This window comes from Pteropus medius, unplaced genomic scaffold, assembly GCF_902729225.1.
Source record: "Pteropus medius unplaced genomic scaffold, Ma_sr-lr_union100, whole genome shotgun sequence".
In the NCBI taxonomy this organism is placed as follows: domain Eukaryota; kingdom Metazoa; phylum Chordata; class Mammalia; order Chiroptera; family Pteropodidae; genus Pteropus; species Pteropus medius.
In genome coordinates, this window is record NW_024349800.1 from 5,393,451 (window position 1) to 5,406,029 (window position 12,579).

The 12,579-nt window shown below is 45.6% G+C and overlaps 1 pseudogene; it reads right to left on the minus strand.

Moving 5' to 3' along the window:
- Positions 1–11,641: 11,641 nt before the first annotated feature.
- On the minus strand, positions 11,642–11,759 carry LOC120622598 (uncharacterized; annotated as a pseudogene).
- Between the last annotated feature and the right edge of the window lie 820 nt (positions 11,760–12,579).

Below are 12,579 nucleotides of genomic sequence, written 5' to 3' on the forward strand. Positions count from 1 at the left end.
CTCTGCCTCTGGTAACCATTAGTCTATAGTCCATGTCCATGGATCTCTGTTTGTTTGTCCTGTTTATTTGTTGCTTTTAGCTTGGAGGTTGTTTTCAAAACCCTGCTCCTATTTGAGAGATAATAAGGTAGCTCCCATGTTTAGAACCAGACACTATGCTCAGGGTTTGCATATATATTACCTTACTCAATCTTCCCAGAAGCCATTAGTAAGCCCCATTTAGACCTGACTTCAAATAGTGATCCTGGGAGTGGTTAGCTACGTGACTGACCACCAAAACCAAAAACCAAGAGTCCTCTCTCATTCTCTGCTGAAGGGTTAGGAGCCCTGCTCTCATACTTCAGGCCTCCATGCAAACCACCTCCTCTCGTCAGTTCGTCAGTCCATTACCTCCATTACATAATACTGTGTATTTCCTTGAAAACGCAATCTGTAATCATCTTATTCGTTTACTTGTTTGTTGTTGTTTCTGCTTCCAAACTCCTCTGAGGCAGGTTCTAAGTCTGTTCTGATCTCACATGAATCCACAGCATGTAACACAGCTCGGGTATGTGACATGTAGTAGGTGCTCAAATGAATAGCTATTTACTGACTGACAATGAGTGAACTCATATATATATCTACCACAGAGGTTAATCTTGAGACCAGTTACCCACTGAGACCTCCCTTCCTCAAAGCTCAGGTGTGGTGTTTACCTTCTTGAATTTTCGAATGCGCTTGTACTCAGATTCTAGAACTTTACTTTTACACAATTCAATTATTTGAAAACTCCAATTCTTGGACCTAGGTCCCTAGGCCACCCAGTCACAAGGTCCTGACTATTTCTGACCATACAGTGCCACCTACTGGCTATAGCTGGATCTGCAGCCTCATGAACAAGCAAGGAATAGGATTTGCAGGCGAGAGGCAAGTACGTACCCCAGCTGATTTAGGAATTAATAAAGTGAAGCAGTGATTATACAGGATTCTGACAAGCAACTTGGTGGTACAAGATAGGCGATCTCTCCTTTTCTCCTTCTACCCACTTTCTTAAAGCATTAAATTCCTCCCAAGGCTTCAATTCTCCAGTTCCAGGAGGTCTCAGAATCTAACCAAACTCCTCTCCCTCCCTTTAGGCCTGCTTCCCTCGAAGCTTTTTCCATATCAGTAATTGCTCTGGCCCAAGACTCTAGAGTCATCCTGAAGAAGTCCTGGAGGAGGGGATGTCTGTTCCTTCTCCAACATTAGGCGCAGACATCCCTTTCTCTTCCATGCCCCACATCTAGTCCATCAGCAAACTCAGTCTGCTCCATCTTTGAAAGCTATCTAAAATCTGACCACTTCACACTACCTTCCCTGCTCTTTCTCTGGTCTGAGCCGACATCATCTCTCAATTGCAAAACATTCCTCTCTGAATATTTCTCCAAAGAGGATATACAAATGGCCAGCAAGCACATGAAAAAATGCATGTCATTAGTCATTAGGGCAATGCAAATCAAAACCACAATTAGATACCACTTCATACCCACTAGGATGGCTATGATCCGAACAAAAGAAAAAGAACAAGTGTTGGTGAGAATGTGGAAAAATTGAAATCCATTGCTGGTGGGAATGTAAAACAGTGCATCCACAGTGGAAAACAGTTCAGAGGTCCTCAAAATGTTAAATTTAGAGTTACCATATGATCCAGCAATTCCACTTCTGGGTATATACATGGAAGACTTGAAAGCAGGGAATCAAATATGTACTTATATCAGTGTTCATAGCAGCATTATTGACCATAATCAAAAGAAGAAACAACCTAAATGTCCATCAGCAGATGACTGGACAAACAAAATGTGATATATACATGCAGTGGAATATTATTCAGCCTTAAAAACAACAGAAAGCAGATTAGAGGTTATCAAGAACAGGGAGAGGGAAGGGAATAGAGGGTTACTGTTTAATAAATAAGGAGTTTTTGTTTGGGATGATGAAAATTTCTGGAAATAGATAGTGATGATGACTATACCACATTATGACTACACAACATTATAAATGGTTAAAATGGATCATCAAGAAGACGAGATAACAAATGCTGGTGAGAATGTGGAGAAAGGGAACTCTTGCACACTGTTAGTAGGAATGTAACTTGGTATAGCCACTGTGAAAAACAGTGTGGAGGGTTCTCAAAAAATTAAAATTTGAACTACTATATGACACAGCAGTCCTAATTCTGGGTATATATCTGAAGGAAACAAAATCTCTATGTTGAAGAGATATCTTCACCCTTATGTTTATTGCAGTATTGATTACAATAGCCAAGACATGGAAACAACCTAAGTTTCCATGGATGGATGAATGAATAAAGAGAATGTGGTATATACATATAATGGAATATTACTTAACCATAAAAAAGAAGGAAATCTTGCCATTTGCAACATATGAATGGACCTTGAGGATATTATGTTAAGTGAAATAAGTCAGAGAAAGACATATATGATCTCACTTATATGTGGAATCTAAAATGAAACTCATAGGAAAAGAGATCAGGTTTGTGGTTACCAGATGTGGGGTGGTGAGGTGGGGAATTGTAGGAAGGTGATCAAAAGATACATCTGCAATGATCCTATTTCAAAATCAGGTCACATTCTGCAGTACTAGGGGGTAGGACTGCAATATATGAATGTGGGGGGAAGGGACACAATTTAATTCATAACCCTCCCAACATAGATACCCCACTGCTCATGCAGACTTTGCCCTTATTCCTCCTCTATCTTCTCCTCCCAGCCCCCGCATCCCTCTCTTCATCTAGAAAACTACAGTTCCTTCTTCAAAACTAGGCACAGACATCCCCTCCTTTAAGAAGCCTTCCCTGATTCTCTCCTCCCTTTTTGGTGCCCCCACAGTTCCCTGGGCTTCCCTTTGCCACTAGGCTATGAGCTGCTATGAGCTCCAACTATTTTACTGGGCTCCTTGGTGAAAATTGTGATCAAGGGAGGAGACTTCAGGGAGGCTGATTTTAGGGGAGGCCTGAGTCTATTGTGAAACTAAGAGAATGAGCCTGTGAAGAGGAATAGATTGAGGAAGAGGATGGTGAGGGGTCAACTGAGATGAAAGACTAATTCTAGAGAGTGGAAGGGGCTGATTTCCTGGTTGGGGGCAGAGGAACCACAAGGTAAAGCTGCAGTGGGAATTTGCTCTGAAGAAACTGGAAGCTAAATAAGCTCAAAGGGGCTGTGCAAAGGCTCAAGCACTGTGTTGGGATCCCAGAGACCTTGTATTCAGTCCTAAAACGCCACTTACCAGCCTTGTGATGGAGCAACCCCATTTCACATTCTGGGCCTCAGTTTCTCTCTCTATAAAATGAGAGAATTCTTTCCGGAGATTAAAAACTGGCTGTTGCCTTTCTGATAAATCTGGCTCCCAGACATGTTCTGTTTGACCCACATAGCAATTTATAAACTTTGAATTAGTTGCCAACCTGTAAAAACCAGGAAATGTCATCTAAAACCCAGATTTCTAGTCTCTTTTGAGAAATGAGTACTTCTTCCTTCATGGCTCTGGCTGGGCAAAGTTTTGGCCACCACCTTTAGAGGTCTCCTGTCTCCATTGGGGCTCAGCCTATGTAGCTCCAAAGGCCTGTCTTAAAAATCTAAGTTTCTATGAAAAGGATTTCAGGAGGTTAGGGTCGGGTTGCCAGATTTGGCAAGTAAAAGTATAGGACTCTGGGGTGTGACAACCCCAGGCTAGATTGGGAGTTTGTCCCTCCCAGGAGCCTGACTTTGAGGAGTGCAAGCCTGATTTTTACCACCAGGGGGAAGCAGAGCTGCAAAGTTGACCTGAGTCCTCCGCTAGGACCTAGGTGGGGAGGAGGCTTAGCGGGGCCTGGAGAAGAAGAGAGACAAGAAGCTGAAAGGAGATGGAAGAGGGAGGAGCTGGGCACTACTCCAGACTCAATATCCAACAAGGAGGGGAGGTCAGAGGGGAGAAGTGTAGTGGGTCTGGTCAGTCAGAGAAGGCTTCTGGAAAAGACTTTTGAGGTAGACCTTAAAGACAGGCAGGATTTGGACAGGAAAGGAGAAGGGCCCTCCAGGAGGAAGGCATGGCTTGAGTGAAGGCATGGAGGGAGGAATGACTTTGCACAGGGGTTGTAGCCTGGCTTGAGGCAGTATGACAATGTCAGAAATTCTGAAATATGTCAAGCCAATGATTTAGTCATAATTCATGAATACAAGTGACAGAAACCCACCTCAAACTGACTTAAGAAAAAAACCTTATTTTCTCACCTAACTAAAAAGTCTAGGAGAAGGAAGCCTTTAGGCATGGCTGCATCCAGGGACTCAAACGATGTCATTGTGCACCTGGTTCTCTCCATCTCTTGGCTCTGCCTCTCTCTGTGGTAATTCCATTCTAAGGCAAGTTTCCTCCTGGTAGCAGGATGCTACCATAATCTCCAGGTAGAACCCCTAAAACATCCTAGCAACCACCAGGCAAGGAGAGAACTTCATTCTCAATAATTCCTCTAGATATCCTGGGGGTTACTCTGGTTGGCCTGTGTCATTGATTTCTGTGTCATATGCCCATCCAGAAACTAGCAGAAACTAGTCACTGCAACTCTGGTTGACATGGTCGAGTCACAGGCCACCTCTGGCATGAGGGGTGGATCCATCCATCCAGCCCTGGACTATAGTGGGGGAGGGAGGTGGTCTCCAAAGGAAAAGCAAGGTGGTCTTCTCAGAAGATGGGACAATGGGTGCTGAGCAGACAAAGAGAAGAGGGGTCTCTATACTAGGTTCTCACCTGAAGGATGGTAAATGAGAAATTGTGGAACAGGGAGGGATGGGGCATGAGGTTTTTTTGGTTGTCTGTTCGTTTTGCCTATTAAATGTGAATGTATGAGTGGTTGTTTTAAAACCATGTCTGTAGCTTCCATCCTGGGCAGACCTCCAATGTACCAAACTTAGAAGGCTGCAGCCTGAACTCATTCATTCAGTAACTAGTTAGTAACATCTACCACGTGCCAGGTGCTGTGCCAGAAGCTGAGGGCATAACAATGAGCAAGAGATAAAGTCTTTGCCTTCCTAGACTTTACAATCTGTTGGGACAGATGGATAAAAACAAGATAACTAAATGCATGTGTCCAGTGATGATTAAATGCTGCGAAGAAAAATAAAGCAAGGGAAGGGAAGGGTGACTGGTGTATGTGCGTGTGCGTGTGCGTGTGTGCATGTGTGATGTTCTACACAGGATGGTCAGGGGGAAGATTTGAAGGAAGTGAGGAGCGAGCCAAGCAGAGATCTGGGGACAAACATTCCAGGCAGAAGGAACAGCACGTGCAAGGGCCCTGAGGCAGGAATGAGGTTGGTGTTTTCAAGCAACAACAAAAGCCCGCATGGCTCTCAGTGAAAGAGAGAGCAGTAGGAGGGAGGTCAGAGGAGCAGTGGGACAGGCAGGTGGTGCAGGGCCTTGTGGGCTGCTATAAGGACATTGGCTTTTACTCTCCCTAAAATAAGAAGCCATTGGTGGGTTCTGAGAAGTGGAGGGTCGTGACCTGACTTTGGTTTTGAAAGAGCCATCTGGAAACCAGGGAGGAAATATAGATCATAGAGGGCAAGGGTGGAAATAGGGAGACCAGTGAGAGGCTGTTGCAGCTGACTGGGTGAGAGGTGGTGATGGCTGGACCAGGGTGATTGTGGGGGAAAAGGTGAGTTTCTGAATATATTTTGAAGGATGAACCAATAGAATTGGCTGATGGATTGCTTGTGGGGTATGAGAGAGAAGAGTCAAGAGGGACCCCAAAGTTATTTTGCCTAAGCAACTGTTTCAGGGTCAGAAAGACTGCAAGAGGAGCAACCATAAATATTGAGAACCTACTACGTGCCAGGGGTAACGCCTGTGACCAAGCCAACCTTGGAGCTTGGCAAGAAAGACAATAACCATTAAACACGTCAGTAGAAGAGAAGATGCCAGCTGGTAGAAAGTCCATACAGAAGATTGGAACAGGGCCACGGGAGTGAACCTGTTAGGCTAAGAGCAACCAGAAACTGCTGGAGGGTTTTCAGTGGAGAGAAAGAGGATCAGCTTTAGAAGGACACTCTGGCTGTCGTAGAGAGAACATACTTTCTGGCACAGAGTTGATGGGAGGCCAGTGAGGAGGCCTTGAGGTGGGAGACAGTCAAGGTCACGTGGAAGAGCTTGGACAGAGGAATGGGGGCGGGACACCAACCATTACTCTCTGTGAGAGGCGCTTGAGGAGCACGATGGCATCCCTGTTTCTCTCCAGGGCCTTAGACAGGCACTGTGTCCAGGTATTCTCAACCTCCAGCCCCTGCTACTTCATCAGTGACTGTCACTTTGCCATTAATTGCCACATCACCCTTCATTTCCCTATAATCAGCTCCATCTCCAGGTTTTTTATTTTCTCAGGAGCCACCCCCATCTTGCTCATATCCTGTTGGTCCAGAGCCTCGCCTACCAATGCAACTTGTCCCTCTGGTTGTAACTTTCCAAAGCTTCTCCTCGGGTAGCAGGGAGGGGCTCCAACCCTCACCTCACTTGGCAGCCCCATGTCTGCTTTTTGCCTCTGCATCCTCAAAATAACTCCTGGCCGTCTCAATCCTTCTTCCGAAATCTTAGAGCCAAATCACACTCAATGTGTGCACAACACTTTACAGTTAGCACAATCTGTCCTCTCATTTCGCAGCCCAGAAAAGTGAGTCCTTCAGGGGAAGACCCACCAGGGCAAAAACCTGGCTTTACCACTTCCTAACTCTCTGACTCTGAGCAAGGCCTGTCACCATTTGACACCTCAGTTTCTTCAGCTGTGAAATGGGCATCACAACCACTGTGACACATGTGAAGGATCTAGCACAGGCTCTGGCATGTAGAAGTTGCTCAGGAGGTGAGAATTCCCTTTCCTATAGTGGCAGGAGTTGCAAACCCACAGCCCTTCAGCTAAGGCCAGCTATAGACTTGTTTTACTTAGTGGACATTGTGGCTTCTATAATCTGAATCTGAATGTTTTTTAGAAAGGGGCACATATCTCCAGGGAAGGCCAGAGACCTCACCACCCCTTACATTAAAAAAAACAAACAAACCGCATAGCTTCCCACATTTCTATAGCTTAGCTTCTCAAGACATTATAGCAGATTATATTTTCCAAAGTGGACAGAACTACAGCTCCCATTCTCATGCTCTTTTTGCAGTGTGACATACACAGCCAGCCCTCCCACTGAGAGGTGAGGTCTCTGTTCTCTCCTCTTGAATCAGAGTTAAATGTGACTACAGCATGAGGGCTGCAATGTATTTTCCACATAGCGAGGTGTGGTCATAGAAGGGAACACAGCTTCTTCCTGGTTCTCTCGGGACTCTCTCATCCTTGATACTCAGCCTCCATGCTATGAGGAAGCTCAAGTCACATGGAGAAGACACATGTGGGTTTTGCTGCTGACAGCTCCAGCTGAGGTCTCAGCCAACAGCCAGTAACAACCACTATAAGGTATAAGAGTATGCGTATGAGTAAGGACGCTTTTGGAATAACTCAAGCTCTCAAATAGCAATTACATGAGAAACCAAGCAAGACCCACCTCACTGAGCCCAGTCAATCCTCAGGAGATAATAAAATGACCATTTTTTTAAGCCAGAAAGTTTAGGGGATTTGTTACTCAGGAATAGATCATTGAAACAGACTCTTTTACCACAGCCAACAAAGGGCAGAATTAGAAATCAATCCAGGGCTTTCCAGAACTTTCCAGAACTCACGTGACCCATATCTCTGGCAATCTCTGTGTCTTCTCACATTTAAAGAAGCAGACAGTGAGAAGTGGCCAAGGCACAAGAACTTCTGAAGAGGAGGGTACTCAGCTAACCACAGCAACACGAAGTGTCATGGCTCATGGAAAGCACGTGTTGAGTTCCTTCTGTGTACTCCAGTGGGGTACGAGACACGTCAACAAAGTTGTGAAAGTAATCCGAGGACACAAGTATTGTGATCTGACTATATTGCTAGACATCAGTAGGGCCTTGTACCCAGCAGGTTCTTAATGCATGTTTATTATTCAGGATAAAGACAACAATTGAGCTAGGATCAAGAAGTATAGCCAGTGGCAATAAACAGTGTCAATAATGATGGGTTCTGTGAAGAAAAATAAAGCTGGGTAAGAGGACAGCGAGTGATGGGGGCTGCTATTTTAATTTGAGTGGCACAGGAAGGCCTCTTTGAGGCCGTGACATCTGAGCTGAGGCTGGAGTAGAGAGAGGGAATGAGTGGTGAAGCTCTCTAGAGAGTGTCTGAGTAAAGGGAATAGCAGGTACTATGGCCTTGAGATGGGAGCAGGAGGTAATGTGCTGGAGAAAAGCGAGTGAGGAGCATGAGGAACAGAGGGCAGATTAATGGGGCTGGATCGTGTGGGCTCTTGTCAGCCTGGTTAAGACTTTGCCTTTTACGCTGGGTAAAATAGGGAGCCACCGAAGGAAGGCAGAGTAGTCTAGTGACCTAAACTTCAAAATGGCCACTTTGGACATCAACAGGAATCCCTGACCCTCTCTCAGGCCTTCCTTCCTTCCAGTGGCATGAAGACAGCCAGCATCTCCAGGCTCAGTCCTTCCTACTCTGCAACTTCAGAAGGAGGAAAGAAAGTTGTTCCCAACGTTTCAGTGGCTAGTACTGAGGTTGGAGCTCATTGGATGGAGTTGAGTCATGTGCCCATCCCTGAACCAATCACTGTGGGGGTGGGAGTACGGAATGTTATGATCCACCCGGCCTGGACCATGTGCCCAGCCCTGGAGCCAGAAGTGGAGTCAGGCCTCAGGAAGTAGAAAAACTTCTTAGAGGGGAGGGGTCCTTCCTAGGAGAACCAGGGTTCATTTCTAGAGGCAGAGAGGTGCCAGGCATGGATACTTCTCTAGGCTGGGGTCGCAGAGGGGATGGCAATGCCACCAGCCATCTTATCCTGCTCATTTCAGAAGCAGAGCACTGTGGTTCTTAAAAGCTTTGGCTGTGAAGCCAGACTGCCTGGGTTCAAATCCTAAACCTGCTACATGCCATATAGGTGACCTTGAGTAATGTAAGATTCCTAGAAGTAGAGCCTGAGTCAGGGATTCTTATACACATGAGTTCTTGAGGATGAACTCTTAGGAGGAATCTGTAAGGAATTGAGGAAAACAGAATAAGACAGGGAAAGAAGCTAGGCAAAGACATCAGTTTGATAGCAGTTTAGCTTCAACACAATCTTGAGGGTGACAGAGGGGGAATACTCTGAAGCAGGGAGTTGTCCTATCTTGTGGCAAGGGGACTCCAGGTGACAAAGGGCCTCCAGCATTCTGTATTAGTTTCTTAAGGCAGTCATAACTTTTAAAAGGAACAAAAATGGATGGCTTAATCAACAGAAGTTTATTGTCTCAGTTTTGGAGGCCAAAAGTCTGAGAGCAAGATGTAGACAGCGATGCTCCCTCTGAAAGTGTGTGTGCGTGCGTGCAGGGAGGCTGGGGGTGGGGGCGTAGGGGCAGGTGGGGAGATACTTCTGCCTCTTCTAGCTTTGGATGGTGGCCAGCAATCCTTGGCATTCCTTGGTTTGTAGATATAGCACTTCAATGTTTGCCTCTATTGTCACATGGCCATCTCCTTCTGTGTCTGTCTCTGTGTCTCTTCTCCTCTTCTTATAAGGACACCTGTCATACTGGATTAAGTGTACACCATCTTCCGCTATGACTTTGCCTTAACTAACTATATATCTCATGACCCTATTTCCAAATAAAGTCACATTCTGAAGTAGTGGGGCTTAGGACCTCAACATATTTTGTGGGGACACAGTTCAACTCAAAATAGGTTCCACGTAGTGATGGGCCAGCTTTTTGTACCTACACTTCAGATACTCATTGCTCAAGCATTGTCCCCTGTGGAGAGGGCCTTTTGGGGTGATACGGCTCTCATTGGTCAAGGACATTTGTCAGGAGAAGGGGGCAGGTGTGCTCTTTAGTGGCCCACACTCGTAGCAGCTGGTAGATGGGTGTATGAGCCAATAAGGGGACTTGGGTGGGGTACGCACAGCATCTAGACAGGCAAGTTGTCAAATCTCTCTATGCCTCAGTTTTCTCATTTGGAAAACAGTAGTTGTAGAGTGTTTGTGTTAGGGAGCGGTAAGGATTAAAATAATTCATATTCTTAGAACAGTGCCTAACACATGGTAAGGGCTACAGAAATGTTAGCTTATTATTAATTTATAGCTGGGCCATGGTGACAGACTCTGAGGGTTCTTTCTCAGCTCATGGATCGGCCAACAACAACAACAAAAAAACCCAGAAGAGTTAATTTACCACAAACTAAAATGCAGAAAGAGCCCTTCAAGGCCACCCAATCCAGTCTTCCATGACCATTTCAAAGATGGCAAAATCGAGGCCCAGCAAGAAACTTACCTAAGTAATAAATGGGAGGCAATATTGTGGTGGTTAAGAGGAAGATTTTGGAATCAGACAGACTTAGGCTTGAATCCCAGCTGAGTGACCTTGCATCCGTACCTCTGCCTCTCTGGGCCTCAGTTTCTTGTCTATAAAATGGGTCATCGTTGCACCTATGGTTGAACATTAAATGATGCTAAGTGCTTTATTAAATATGAGCTCCTGTGTCACACCAACATGATCATGAAACATAGGCCATTCTGGAGGGAAGGGGACTTCTCTGCCCAGGCTACCAGGATACCCTGGCCTGGGAGGTTTCAGCCCTACCCCCATCCCCTGGCTCCAACCCTGCAAATTGTCTCTCATCTCAGCAGAGGCCCCTGTCTGGCCTGGGCTATGGTCCCATCAGGAAATCAATACCGGTTGGTCGGCTGTCATCCACCTCCTAGCACCGTCAAGCTGCTTAATTAAATGGATGTTGGTGCTGTCGCCAAGGCCTCGTTCGTCAGAGCTGTGTGGTCACAGCCGTGCTTGGCTGCGAGGTACATTCATTATGGAGGTAGCTTTTATCAAGACTTCCAGGGGGATTGGGGATGAGGAGTAAAGCAAGTAGGCACGCCTCATCCCCAGGGTGCAGCCTGCTTCTTCTCCAGTCTGCTGATAATAATAGCCAGCCTTTATTCAGGGCTCACTCTGTGCCATGTACTGTCCTAAGAGCTTTACAAATATCAACTCACAATAGCTCTATGAGGTAGGCATATTATTATTTTTGTTCCCATTTTATAGATGGGGCAACCAAGGCCCAGAGATGTGAAGTGAACTTGTCCAGGTTTACTCAGATAATAAGTGGGGCTAGTGGCTCCAGGACCTGGGTGTTTAGCCCTTGCTGTGACAAGGCCTCTCAGTGATAAGGATGTTGATACTTATGGTATCGATAATAACAGCAGCAGCTTCCATGTATTGTAAGTTAGCAGGAGCCAGGTGCAGTGCAAACCTTCTTTTTATACTTACTTCATCTCACTCTCTGAGATAGGGATGAATGGCCCCATTTTATAAATGGGCCAGTTGGGCTGTGGGGGCTTAAGGCACTTGCCCAAGGCCACACACCTGATCAAGGAAAGGGCATTTTATTTTTTTTAACCAGGCATGTCTGGCTCCAAGCCTAGGCTCTTTTTTTTTTTTAATTAAAAAATAATTTTTTTTAAGGCGAGGCAACACTTGGTTGACCTCACAGATTGCAAGGACTTTGTCAGTTTACAATCCCTTACTTTTTTGTTGTTTTTTATGCCTACAGTACCCAGTCTTCCCTGGTGGACTCCCATCCAAGTACTAACCAGGACCGACCCTGCTTAGCTTCAAGATCAGATGGGATTGGGCTTGTTCAGGGTAGCATGGCCAAAGACCCAAGCCTAGGCTCTTAACCATCTCCCTCTGCTATTTCCTATTCACTTGTGTGGGACTTCAGGGAGGTCACTGGGCCTCTCTGGGCCTCAGTGCACTTTTAATCCATCAGTGAGTCTTTTCTGAGCTCTCGTGTGCCTAGACTGGGGTTGGGGGCTGGGGCAAATACAAAAGAGAGTGGGGATGTCATGTGTCTGCCCTCAGGGTGTCAGATACCTTCCAGCCCCGAGACAGCATTCGTGGGCAAAGACCACCTGCAACACAATGGCTGGGGAGCTTTCTAGCAAGGCCATTGCCAGCCCCAGAAATTCTGAGTCAGGAGGCCTAGGGTGGGGCCCGAGAACTTGCATTTAAAGAAACTCCCAGGGGATGCTGGTGCACAGAGTCCACAGGCTGCATTGAATAAGATTCTACATTCTCCACTCTTAATTAAAAAGCCTTATGAAGAGGACACTTTCTCTATCCAAAACTTCCAGAAGATTATTTTAGTCATTTAACAAATTAACAGAAAATTAAACAAGTTTCTTAAATGATAACAGATACTATTTTTCAAGTTCATGTTAAAACTGTCAACTAGTACAAGAGGGAAAATAATAACTTTTACCTTCTTCTCTCCAACTCTGCCTCCTGGAGCTGCCCAAAGAAAACTGCTCTGAATGCTTCTGATCACTCACTTGGAGGCAAACACTGTGCCAGGCATTGGCAACAGCAGGGGCTAGACAGACATGGTCCTGCAGAACCAATGACAATGATTTGGGTAGTTAACGTTTATTGAATGCTAACAGTGCATGCCCAATCCTGATTCTTATAATGGGCTATGGA